Here is a 13,623-nt window from a genome sequence, read left to right as displayed (position 1 = left end):
CTAACACAATACATTGGAGACTGTAAGAGTTTACATTTTCCTGTAAGTTGTCAATTCAAAGTATAACATGTTCTGTTTTTGTTTTTTTCAAGTGTAGAAGCCACACACACACACACAAGTTGTTACCGCACTTGCTGCTGAATTGCAACCTCCACACAGTCCTACATTACAGTAGAGTACATTACATGAGTGCTGACAGGGTGATTGGTGCTCCCAAACTTTTCTAGTACTTCTAAAGACATTGATGGGGGCTGGGGATATGGCCTAGTGGCAAGAGTGCCTGCCTCATATATATGAGGCCCTGGGTTCGATTCCCCAGCACCACATATACAGAAAATGGCCAGAAGTGGCGCTGTGGATCAAGTGGCAGAGTGCTAGCCTTGAGCAAAAACAGAAGCCAGGGACAGTGCTCAGGCCCTGAGTCCAAGCCCCAGGACTGGCCAAAAAAAAAGACATTGATGTATTTAGAACGTGTTCTGGGGTTCTCCCTACTGGTTGCTCAGCATCACCCAGAGGATTCAGGCACTGGCCCCCAAGAACCTACCATGAAGTCTCTCTCAATCAACAATCTTCCTGAGAGACGTTTGACCGACAGCCTTGGAGAGGGCCTGAAAGCCAAGCAGGGACGCCTTGCTCCCAGCCCAGAGGCTCCAAGGCAAGGAGAACTGTCATGTCCAATGAGGCCCCCATGTGGCAGGGCCCTTGGCATGATGGGCAATTGTCAGCCTTGGCAGTCTGCGTGTGGGGACTTTTCAGGTAGCACTTCATCAGTGGGGAGAACCCCAGCGCACGTTCTAAATACATCAATGTCTGAAAAGCTCTTAAGAATCTATTTGTAGCATCTCTGACTATATACAACAATATAAATCTCTACTAAAACCTTTTCTAACAGTATATATTTATAGTCAGTAAAATTGAAAAGTACTCTGTTCAAAAAAAAAAAAAAAAACAATCTACAGGGGCTGGGAATATGGCCTAGTGGCAAGAGTGCTTGCCTCATATACACAAAGCCCTGGGTTTGATTCCTCAGCACCACACATATACAAAAAGGCCAGAGTGATGCTGTGGCTCAAGTGGCAGAGTGCTAGCCTTGAGCAAAAAGAAGCCAGGGGCAGTGCTCAGGCCCTGAGTTTAAGGCCCAGAACTGGCCAAAAATATACAGTCACAGTTGGCTGGCACACTGGACCAGCCTGCTCTCTGGCACTGTGTTTCAAGCACTGGATAAGAGAATGACTTGAGAGAAATAGCCTGAGCAGCCAACTCCCCTTTTCTCACACGAAAGCCTTTTAAAATTCAGCAGGGCACCTCCGGAGCTGCTTGTTTCACAGAGTGGCATAAATGCGTTTTCTTTTGGTACATGCTCGTTGCAGAGCCGGGTGATTCTTCATTAGCATAGCAATTTGTTGGCTTTTTATTGAAAAGGCCGCTGAATTGTAATCATAGGCCAATTACTGTTCTGGCTGCTATTCTAAAGCTTCCTCAACTGTGTCTCCAAAGTTGGCTTCCCAACTATATCTGGTTATTATGTCCAGGCTCCTGAACTTTGGTGGGATTGGACTTAACTTGCTGGATAGGTTGGGTCTAGCCAAAGCATGGTGTGCAGTGACTCAGTAGCTGGTCCTCATATTGAATAGCACAGTTCTGATACTGATTGGAATTCCCCATCAGTCAGTCAGTCTGTGCTGCCCTTTTAGATTTATAAAGCAGACACTATTATGATTCTTCTTGGTAAGTGATAATACCTTAATTCCCAGACACTTATTCTGCTTCCATTCTTTTAACTACATTTATATTAGTTTATTGATTAATTAATATAATATGTGCTGGTGTTTAAAAGTTATAAGGTCTTCTCCTCTTACCTCCCAGTCCTGTTTCTATTCCTCAGGGAGAACACAGGATCCTTTTAGAAGTTTTTGACTTCTTTGTCCAAAAAGAATTCTGTCTGGTAGCTTATAACAACACTAGTGTTTTATCTTCCGCTTGTGATGTCAGCATGGTCTACAGGGTCATATCTCTTTCAGGAACTTCGGGTCAGGGAAGAGAGGAATAGTCCTTGCTTTTGTAGCCTTTAGAGGCCTTGTAGTTTTTGGCTCCAGGGTCCTTCCCTCCATCTTCAAAGCCAATGATGTGGCATCTCTGACTGTTTTGTATTGGGAAAAATTTCACAGTTGCAAAAATCCAGTTTAAACTCAAGCAAGATTATATCTACCTCCAACATACACTGAAAAGAAAATACATTGAACCATGGACGAACAGCTGGTCCCAAGGGGTCAGAAAGTGTCCTCAAGGTGCTCTTTCCTACTCTTGATCCTACTTGCTTGTGTCAAGCCTCACATTTGGGCTTTTGCCTGCCAGCATCAATCCCTCAGGGAAGGAAAAAGACATTCCTGACACACCAGACTGAGCATCACAGGATTCCTAAGATTGACCAGGACTAGGTCACATTGTCTGAGAGATAGGGTCAGTCCACTCCAAAATGCTCGCAACTCCCTATAGAGAAAGATAACAATATGAGGTGAAAAGCTCTCTCAGGGGTTGCATAGGTACTTGTTTTTAAAAATTTGTGTTTTACACAAATGAGACTGTGTTTATTTTGTGCTTCTTCCCTCCTTTTCCTCTCTCCTCTCCCTCCCTCCCTCCCTCCCTCCCTTTTCCTTTCCTTTCCTTTTTTCTTTCTCCCCCTCCCCTCCCCTCCCCTCCCCTCCCCTCCCCTCCCCTCCCCTCCCCTCCCCTCCCCTCCCCTCCCCTCCCCTCCCCTCCCCTCTCCTCCCCTCTCCTCCCCTCTCCATCCTATGTCCTGAATATCTTCCTGGGCAATTATCTTCAACTCTCTAGGTTATTTATAACTCTTTGGAGACTGATGTGGTTTCCATATGGTGTGACTACTGAGTTGACTTCTTGGGGGTTTGGTCCTTACTGGTAGGATTGAGAGGTCATGGGACATTTGAGATAGCGGTTTTAGTTGGCAGGAGGTCCATTCCATAGATCATTCTCTTATGGGGTTAAGGTAGTTCTCATCTGCTCCTGAATCTGTTCTTTTGAGATTATTACAAAAGAATAAACCTTGGTGGGGCTAGGAATATGGCCTAGTGGCAAGAGCGCTTGCCTTGTATACCTGAAGCCCTGCACCACATATATAGAAAATGGCCAGAAGTGGCGCTGTGGCTCAAGTGGCAGAGTGCTAGCCTTGAGCAAAAAGAAGCCAGGGACAGTGCTCAGGCCCTGAGTCCAAGGCCCAGGACTGGCAAAAAAAAAAAAAAGAATAAACCTTGGCCAAGAGCCAGTGGCTCAGGCCTGTAATCCTAGGTACTCAGGATGCCGAGATCTAAAGGTAGTAGTAGTTCAAAGTCAGCCCAGGTAGGAAAGTCTGTGAGGTTCTTTATCTCCAACTAACTACCAGAAAACCAGAAGTGGAGCTGTGACTCGAAGTGGTAGAGTATTAGCCTTAAGCAAAAACTGCTCAGGGACCGTGCTCAGGCCTTGAGTTTAAGCCCCACAACTGACCAAAAAAGGGGGGGGGGCGTAAACAAGCCTGGCCATTCCCAGCCTCTTTGACTCCTTGTCTGGCCATATGGCCTTGTGCTCTCACATGGTTTCCGCCATGTGATCACTGGAGCTGAGCTGATCCCTGCTGGTACCATGCCCTTGAACCTCCAGAATCATGAACTTCTTTTAAGCTTTTTTTATAAAGTTACCCAGCCTCAGGCCTTCCACTATGGAAAATGTATTAATACAGAGCCCTTTGATTAAGAACAGAATTAGTTGTTTGGAAGATTGGAATGTCAACATTAAATATTAATTTATCCTCAGTTGATAGGAAATATCATAACACCACAGATACTTTAGTAGCAAAATATCTATATAAGACAAACAGGGCTGGGGATATGGCCTAGTGGCAAGAGTGCCTGCCTCATATACATGAGGCCCTGGGTTCGATTCCCCAGCACCACATATACAGAAAATGGCCAGAAGTGGCGCTGTGGCTCAAGTGGCAGAGTGCTAGCCTTGAGCAAAAAGAAGCCAGGGACAGTGCTCAGGCCCTGAGTCCAAGCCCCAGGACTGGCAAAAAAAAAAAAAAAAAGACAAACAGATTCCTATATATAATGCAAAAAAGTATCCCAGCCATTAAAAATACATGGACCACCACTTAGAGGAGCAGACATCACACTTAAACCGAATGTCTGTGGTAATTTCTTCCCTACTTGTCACCCTACTGTCTATTTATATTTTTGCACAGTGCACTCATGTGTGATGTGGTGGTAACATTCTTCTCTTTTTCACCTTGGTAATTCACACGTGGATAAACTAAAATTAAGTCTGATTAACCTCATCCATTTTATTTTCATTTATTTTTCTACATTTTTTATGTTCTGAATATGTAAGTGTATTGAGTGAGTTATGGGCACTGTTGGCTCATGCCTGTAATGCTAGCTACTTAGGAAATTTAGGAAGTTTTGAGGATCACAATTCAAAGCCAGCCTGGACAGAAAAGTCCAAGATTCTTTTTTTGTTGTTGCAATCCTGGGGCTTGAACTCAGGGTCTGAGCAAGTCCCTGAGCTTCTTTTTGCTCAAGGCTAGCACTCTACCACTTGAGCCATAGCACCACTCCAGCCTTTTCTGTTTATGTGGTGCAGAGGAATCGAACCCAGGGCTTCACGCATGCTAGGCAAGCACTCTATCGCTGCACCACACTCCCAGCCCAAGCCAGTCCGAGAGTCTTACCTCTAATGAAATAGCACTATGGCCAAGTGAGCAGCCTCGAGGGGAAAAAGCTAAGGGACAGTATTCAGATTCTGAGTTCAAGCTCCAGTACCCCTCCCCCCAAAAAAGTTATAGTCAGACAAAGAAAAATCTTTTTATCAAAAAGCTGTGGAATCATAATTTTATTTAGTGGCAAAAGCTTGTAGGTAAAAAGCAGAGGACATAAACCAGGGCATAAAGGGATCCTAGTGTGAATTTAGGCTAGTTTCAGAGGTACCAAATTAAATGTCTGCTATTAGAACCCATCTCTGTAGTCCTGGGAATAAATGTAATAAAGAGTGGGTGAATGGATTTTGCTTCTCCAGGAAGAGAATCTTGATGATAAATCGAATAACAGAACACCATGGGGTTAACAGCTCCCTCGCTCTCCATCTTGCAACACATTTAATCACCCCCCAAACAACACTTCAGTTTAAACACAGCCTTTTATGTTAGCAGGCTGTATTTCTCCAAGGAATCAAAATTAGAGTAAAGGTAGTATTTAGCTTCTTTTACAGAGTGTTATTTTATTTTTTCTTTCGCAGTGCAAAAACATTTGGAATAATACACACACACAGTTCAAGCTTGATTGCTTTGAGGCAATGCGAGGAGAGAAATAAAATATAGACCAGGTTAGGGTTGTTTTTACCTACACTGTAATGCCAATGTAAACAAAAAAGTTCATAATTATATCTTAAACATTTACTCCTCTCTTCTTTTTTCTAGGCTAGAAGTAGCTTACAGAACAAAATGAATAAAGTGAAACTGACCCCAGCAATAAGGATACTCCAAGCGGGGAGTCAGGCTTGTCTATAGTAATTAGTTCACGAGGCAATAGATGTTAGTATTTGTTGGGTACTTGTTATGTGTCAAATGCAAACTAAAAGTTGAGAGATTTATAGTATCTGTAATGTAAAACAGCAATAGTTGCTCCAGACAAAGCACACCTGAAAAAACTCTCCTGGATTGTCAGAGAGAGGGTTGAGGTCAAGGTGTAAGGACATTGGAGTGCCAGCAATGGGTGCAATCCTGTGTCATGTACTATTCAAGCCCCTCCTGCGGGCCCGTGAGAGGCCACAGCACATTTCCCCAAAGATGTGTGAGGAACAGTAACAACACAGCTTATAGCTCTCCTCTCTGTTTACCTCCTCTATCTAAGAATAAGATCTAGATGCTAGAGGCCGCAGGAAGACCACCACACACAGATGACCACTTTTCTTGGTAGCCAGGCGTGGCTGACAGAGGTGAGCAATTTGCTCAACCGGCAGTGCTTTCTGGTTAGTCAGACAATCCTGCTGGGATTTTCCATATCCACTTTAGAGTCTGGAAGGAACCAGCCCCAGTAGAATGGAGGAAGTGGGACTGCTTTCTCCTGTGATGTGGGCGTCCTGATCACCAGTATTGGCAGGAGGAGCAAAAACAGAAACCACAGATAGCGCTTCACGATAGACTGTAATTACTCTAACAACTGTGTGTTTAAGCACATGAACTGACAATAGAATCAACAACAGACTGAAAAGTCTAACCAAGAGGCAAATCTCAGTATAAATGATAACCACTATCATTTTTATTTCCAACTAGCTTTTTAATACATGCCTTCTGTGTCTGGTACCCTGCTAGGGAGGTTGAAAATACTGCCAGGTTGGTGTTAGTCATGTTGGTCTGGTTGTTTGGTTTGACCTTGAACCTGTACCTATAGGCTCTCAGTTATTACTCAGAAAGGAACTTTGTTGCTCTTTTTTTGGTGTATGAGCCACACCTCCTCTTTCAGTTTTTTTGCTGTTAATTGGAGATTAGAGTCTCATGGAATCTTCCTGCTCTGGCTGTCTTCAAACATCAGTCTTCAGATCTCACCCTCCTGAGTAGCTAGGAATACCATCATGAATCACCAATGCCAGCTTGCTTTGTTGCTCTTGTAGATCCTCAAAAGTATAGACAAGACCTTTCTTCCCAAGTTCAGTGAGAAGTCTCAAAAGCTAATGCACTGAAAACATTTCATTTCGTTCTATAGTTGCTTTTATTCTCAGACAGTCATTTCCCACTGAAATGCTTTTGGTGAATCACACTGGCGCTAGCAGTACTATGTCTAATTACAGCTCTTACAAGCAAAGAACAGAGAAAAGGAAAGCAAAACACTTTGAAATTTAGAGCACCAGTGGTTCCTTCAACCCACTGATTAACCCTGTGCTATAAGTAGGGTCTGCATGCTAATTGTTCATAATTCTCACCTTACTGCAAGTAATCATTAAAATTAGTAGGCCTTTGAAAAAAAGCATGGTGTTCCAGATTTACATATGCTTTAGTAATTCTGAGTCTAGTAGAAGAGATGGAAATTTCAGGCTTGTCCAGGTAACCTAGAATTCTTGTCTTGTAAATTGAAGTTTTTATTGCTGTGCTGAGGGAGACAGATGAGAGTTAAGTAGGTCACTTTCTACTGACAGATCTTTTGACAGCATGGAAAGAATGCAAGGGAGCTCTGCTGCTGTTCCTTTGTCAATATCTTTGAAAGTAGGTAAATCTTGAAAAGAAGTTGGCTGCACTGCAGAACGTTGCAGCTCAGGCAAACAAACTCAAGTACTTTCAGTACTGAGGGGTCTACTATATTCCCCTCTCCCTCTCCCCCCTACCCCCTTTCTCACTTGATCTCAGAAATAGAGTATGCTCCCTTAGCTTTTTCAGTCAAGGCTGGTGCTTTACCACTTGAGCCACAACTTCACTTCTAGCTTTTTGGTGGTTAATTGAAGATAATAGTCTCACAGACTTTCCTGTCCATCTGGCTTTGAATTGTGACCCTCAGATCTCAGCTTCCTGAGTAGCTAGGATGACAGGTGTGAGCCACTGGCACCTAGCTGGCCTCCCACATTCTAAGGCTCCTAAAGGTGGGGACCCCACTTCAATTTTGTCTAATCCATCACATAGTAACAAAATGGCTCAAAGTTCAGACAGGAATCATGGTTGTAAAGCTGGGTCAGTTTCATTACATTAGGGAGTAAAGATTGGTTATAGAATTTTTGTGGATGGGTTTTTTTTTTGTGTGGATGTTGTATAGACATGCAGAAAAGTAAGGAAGAAAAAATACATCTCGCCTGCTACTCAACTAGACCCCAGAGCTATCTAGAATGATATTCAGGATGTTTTTGTTTTGTTTTTTTGACAACAGAAACCCAGTCTTTATTTTTAGCTCTTAAAAGACCATGAAAATATATTCAACTTATAATCCATGATAAAACACCTTTAAATTCCTTTGCTTTCTATCCAACTTCTCAGACTCTAAAGCTGCTCTAGAAATTTTCACATGCCAGATCTCAAAATTCTTTCTTTTTATTTAATTTTTTTATTTGAAGCATTCTTTTTTAAAATTTTTAAATTTTTTTTACAGTTTCATACGTTAGGCCATGGGCACATTTCTTGTACTATTTGTTACCTCCTCCCTCATTCCCTCTCCCCCTTTCCATCTCCCCCCATGAGTTGTTCAGTTGGTTTATACCAAATGGTTTTCAGGATGTTATAAAAGTTTAAATAAGCTTGCTGCCAGTGGCTCATTCTTGTAATCCAAGCTACTATTAAAAGGCTGAGATCTGAAGATCATGTTTCCAAGCCAGCCCAGGAAGGAAAGTCTGTCAGATGCTTATCCCCAATTAACTACCAATGAGCTGGAAGTGGAGCTGTGGGTCAAGTAGTAGAGTGCCGGCCCTGAGTGCAAGCCCCTGTACTGGTACCAGTGGCCTTCCTTGTTTTTGCACTATGTTATTCTTACACTTATGCTTGTCACATAGTAAATATTCAAGTATTCTCTTAACAAATGAATTTCTAATACTCCACTCTATTGCATTGACGTACTCTGTTCTATATTCCCAAGGAATGGTGTATATACAGCATGGCTTGTGTGTACCTACAACTCTGCTGCCTTATTGGTCCTGTTAATTTCCTTCTCACTGAGCATCTTCCTCTTTTCATGCCATGGCATTGTGTGCAGGCTGTACTCATTCAACATCTTATTTATTTTTTCGCCAGTCCTGAGCCTTGAACTCAGGGCCTGAGCACTGTCCCTGGCTTCTTTTTGCTCAAGGCTAGCACTCTGCCACTTGAGCCACAGCGCCACTTCTGGCCATTTTCTATATATGTGGTGCTGGGGAATAGAACCCAGGGCTTCATGTATATAAGGCAAGTACTCGTGCCACTAGGTCATTTTCCCAGCTCCCTGTATATCTCATTCAGATAGAGACATTCTGGTTGGATGGGTCCACGATTGCAGTGTGTGTGTGTGTGTGTGTGTGTGTGAGACATATACACACACATTGCAGTATAACAAGCCCTCATGGTTGTACTGAGCCATCCCTGTGCCTCCTGTGAGGCTCCCTGATGAGTGAGTTCCTCCAGCTCCTGTGGGGTATAAGGTTGAACTGGAAGCAATACTGGAAGTAAGGGTGCTAGAAGTTGTCTCTGGGCTGCTTTCTTTGCCTCCTGGTCTGCTTTTGAGTTACCCACTGCAGTGGCATCAGGTCCTGTCTGGTGTCCCTGGCAGTGAATGACAGCTACCTGTTGGGGAAGGGAAGCCGCTTCTAGGAGCTTAAGAATAAGGGAAGCATTAGTAATGGGGGTCCCTTTAGTAGACAGGAAACCACGCTCCTTCCAGATGGCTGCATGTGAATGGAGAATATGATAGGCATATTTTGAGTCTGTATAAATGTTAATCCTCCGGCCCTTGGCTAGAGTTAAGGCCCTGGTTAAAGCTATAAGCTCTGCCTTTTGTGAGGTAGTGCCAGGGGGCAGAGGGCTGCTTTCAATAATGGTGCAGTCACTAACAATGGCATAACCCACAACTCGGCTGGCTGAAGGGGTGAGTGTGGAGCTGCCATCAATGTACCAGGTATCTTCTGGGTCAGGAAGGGGGGTTTCCGAGATACCTGTAAAATGGGGTGTGACATCATCCAAGGTTTCTGTACAGGAGTGGACAAGAGGGTTAGAATTGGATGGAAGCAAAGTGGCTGGATTAAGAGGGGAGCAGCTTTCCAGTGAGAAGTCAGGGTTCTCAATAAAGGTAACATGAAGCAGCTGTAGGCGGGAAGGGGAGAGGGAAGACAGGGCTTTACGAGATAAAAGGTCCTTTAGCTTGTGGGGAGAGCGAATGGTAGTGAGCTGGCCAAAAGTGAGCTTTGTGCTCTCCTGTGCCAGGGTGGCTGCTGCTGCCAGAGCCCGAAGGCAGGCTGGCCAGCCTTTTACCGTTGGGTCTAGTTGTTTTGAGAGGTAGGCCACAGGTCTAAAAGAGGGGCCTGACATTTGCCCAAGCACCCCAAGGCCAATTCCCCACTTCTCAGTGACATAAAGTAAAAAGGGTTCTTTAAGATTGGGTAGAGCCAGTGCTGGAGCCTGTAGAAGCGCTTGTTTCAGTACCTTAAATGGGGTGTCAATGGGCTTTGTGGGGTCTGGTGGCTCTTTTAGGGAGCCCTTGGCTGCTTCATAAAGCAGTTTAGCCAAGGTAGCAAATCCAGGTATCCAAATGCGAAGAAAGCCCGCAAGTCCCAAGAAGGACAGAATGTCCTCCTTGGTCTGCGGGACAGAGAGAGACTCAATATAAGCTTTTCTATCAAGAGTATTTCTTCTCTCTGTAGGAGTTATGGAGAGACCCAGGTACGTTACTTCTGGCTTTGTTATCTGGGCTTTAAAAGGAGAGACTCTATATCCTTTGGCCAACAGGAAGTTAAGAAGGTCAGCCGTGTGTTGGCGCGCCAACTCGAGTGAAGGGCTGCAAAGCAAGAGATCATCCACATACTGAAGAATGACAGTAGGGGATACCTGGAGAGAGAAGGTCCTTTGCTAGAGCTTGTCCAAAAAAATGGGGGCTGTCCCGGAACCCCTGAGGAAGGACTGTCCAGGTTAGCTGTTGTGCCCTGGAGGTATCTGGGTCCATCCAGGTGAAGGCAAAGAAGTCCTGACAGTCAGGATACAATGGAATTGTAAAAAATGCATCCTTCAGGTCCAGCACTGAGAAGTGGGTGATACCAGGAGGTATCTGTGAAAGGAGTGTATATGGGTTAGGCACAACAGGATGAATAGGAAGGACTGCAGCATTAATGATGCCCAGGTCCTGGACTCGGCGATAGGTTCTATCAGGCTTAATTACTGGCAGAATAGGGGTGTTGAAGGGGGAGTTAAGAGGTCTGAGAAGTCCTTGTTTAAGAAGGCGGAGAATGATAGGCTTTAAACCTTGCCTATGTCTGAGGGAAATGGGGTATTGAGATGTGCTGGGGAAATGGATAGTGTTTTTAAGCTTAATGAGAACAGGAGTATGGTGTCTAGCCATAGTGGGTGTAGAAGTATCCCAGATTAGAGGGTTGACAAGATCTGGAGGGAGGGGGAAAGGGCCTAACTGGGAGGTTACAGGTGGGGGTTCATCTAGAGATAAAAGTAGAATAGGAATATGGAATGAGAGGGAGTCTTGGAATTTGGAGAGCAAGTCTCGCCCTAGGAGGGGGGTAGGGCAGCGGGGTAAGATTAGGAAGGAGTGTGAAAAGGGAAAGTTGTCTATTTTGCACAGTACTGGTCCTGTAGATGGGGGACAAGAAGGTAGGCCGTCAACACCCACCACTGAGATCTGGGAGGGAAAAGTCTTCCCTGCATATTGAGATAACACCAAAAACTGGCTCCTGTATCCTAGAGGAAGGATACTAACTTACCGGCTACTTAAAAGCACACCGTGGGCTCCTCCATTGTGATATTCTTGGGAGCCAGTGGCCCCAGGCACGGTCATTGTGTTGCTAAGCAGAGAATCTCTGTTGGGTCGGGCTCCTCCTGCCTGCATGGTTGGGGCCGGGGAGGAACTGGCCTACCTCGTGGAGGCGAGGAGAGGAGGGACAGTCGTCTGCCCAGTGCGCCCCAGTTGTCCACATCTTGGGCAGGGTCCAGGCGGTGGTCATGGTGAAGGGCAGATTTTTGCCCAGTGGCCTTCTTGCCCACACTTGTAGCATGTTCCGGATGGCTTACGTTGGGTGCTTCTTCTCGGAGGAGGCTGGATGGCAGCAGCCAGGAACTGATAGTTCTCCCTCTCGCGAGCAGTCTTATCGGCGATCTCCTGCTCCTCTCGATTATTGAAAACCTTAAATGCCATGCTCACCAGATCTCGTTGGGGGGGGTTTGAGGACCGTCCTCAGCCTTTTTTAGCTTTTTCCTAATATCAGGAGCAGACTGGTCTATGAAATAAATATTGAGGATTACCTTAGCCTCTGCTGAATCTGGGTCCAGCTTAGTATAACGCTGGAGAGCTTCAGTAAGGCGGTCAAGAAATTCGGCCGGATTCTCATCCCCTCTTTGGGTAATGTGTCTTAATTTGTCATAGTTAACTGGGCGATGAGCCGCTTTTGGGAGGCCAGCCACTAAGCAAGTTACCATCCTATTCCTATTTTTCCTCCCAGGGGCATTACTTTGATAATCCCAATTGGGCTCCTCCCTGGGCACGGCTGTTGCTCCCACTGGGAAGTCATTATCTACGCGGTGGGCCTCGTCCGCATGTGCCTGGGCGGCAGTCCACACCCTTTCCTTTTCCTCCGGGCTAAGAGTGGAGGATATTATTAAATATATATCATGCCAGGTAAGGTCATAGGCCTGAGCAAGGTACTTAAACTGTTTGACATAACCATTAGGGTCTTGGGAATATGATCCCAGCTTCTTCTCAATCTGAGCCATATCAAACATTGAAAATGGAGCATGCACTTACTATCCCTTCAGGCCCCGCCACCTCCTGCAAAGGACACAAGGAGTTTGGTGGGGCTGGAGTGTCATGAGATCGGGTGCGAGCCGCAGGAGGGGAGGGGAGAGGAGGTGAGGGGGGGGGAGAGGAAGGGGAAGAAGGTGAAGGTGCTGAAGACTCAGGAGGAAGAGGGGTGGAGTCAAAAAGGGGGTCAGACACATCAGGTTCCAGAGGGGCCTCAGAGCTCTCAGAAACTGTGTGTCCACATGCCAGCAGAATGGGGAAAGTCAGACATGTTTGACAGAGAGCCGGGTTATTCCTGAGAGCAAAAAATGCCTGAACATGGACGACCTCTGACCATTTACCATTGCGGCGACAAAAACTGTCTAAATCTCTGAGAACGATATAATCTAGAGCCCCATCTCTAGGCCATTGGGAGCGATTGTCAAGTCGGTACTGCGGCCAGACCTCAGTGCAATAATGAGTTAGCCGTTTTCGGTCAATGCAGTCCTTAAGGGACAAGACGTCCAGCGATTGCAGAAGGCATTCCAAAGGGGTTTCCTGCTTGGGGCGTGACTTGCAGCACCCCATTAGTACCAGAGGGAAATAAGTTTGGCAAGAACGGAAACAAGTGTCCCCGCTTTGGAGGTGACCAGGCCCTGGGCCTGAGAAGTTCTCTGGCACAGTACCACGTCCAGAAAAAGCAACAGAAAATCTGCGTAGCAGTTTCACTCACCGGAGTAGAGGAGTGGTATAGACGTGGATGCAGAGGCCAGCAATGGTATTGATGAAAAGTCCCACGTGGCGCCTCACAGCAGTTCGGTTCGCGGAAAAAGGGCCGTCAGGACTGGGGATACTCCCAGAAAAAGGAGGAAAATAGAAGGGAATTCCACCTGTCCTAACTCTTAAGCCCTATCCCGGGTTTTGGCACCATATATGTTAGGTTTTTTAAAGTAGGTAGCCGTTAAAGGAGACCACCATGAGGTATCCAGGCAGGAAAGAAAGTTTATTACCGAACTGCTGGAGAGAGAGGGACCCCCACCCTTATATCTAGGGTAGGGGCAAGGGGTGTGGCCAGGTGGATTAGGATGTGACCTCAGGGAAAGGGAAGGTAACTGCCTCCAGGTCTGCAGGTTACCCAGGTAACTGGGTGGAGACTTAATGAGGTCGGGGCATCTACAAGGAGCCTCAGGGA

At 45.6% G+C, this 13,623-nt stretch overlaps 1 protein-coding gene across 3 annotated transcripts in view; it reads left to right on the top strand.

The window, feature by feature from the left end:
• The window catches only part of Septin11 (septin 11), a 98,637-nt gene that overhangs the window by 48,319 nt on the left and 36,695 nt on the right, over positions 1–13,623 (top strand). The window lies entirely within an intron of this gene.

This window comes from Perognathus longimembris, chromosome 16 (genome assembly GCF_023159225.1).
Source record: "Perognathus longimembris pacificus isolate PPM17 chromosome 16, ASM2315922v1, whole genome shotgun sequence".
NCBI classification, from domain to species: Eukaryota; Metazoa; Chordata; class Mammalia; order Rodentia; family Heteromyidae; genus Perognathus; species Perognathus longimembris.
Note: the sequence above shows the minus strand (reverse complement) of the source record. Positions and strands in the feature narration are given on the sequence as shown.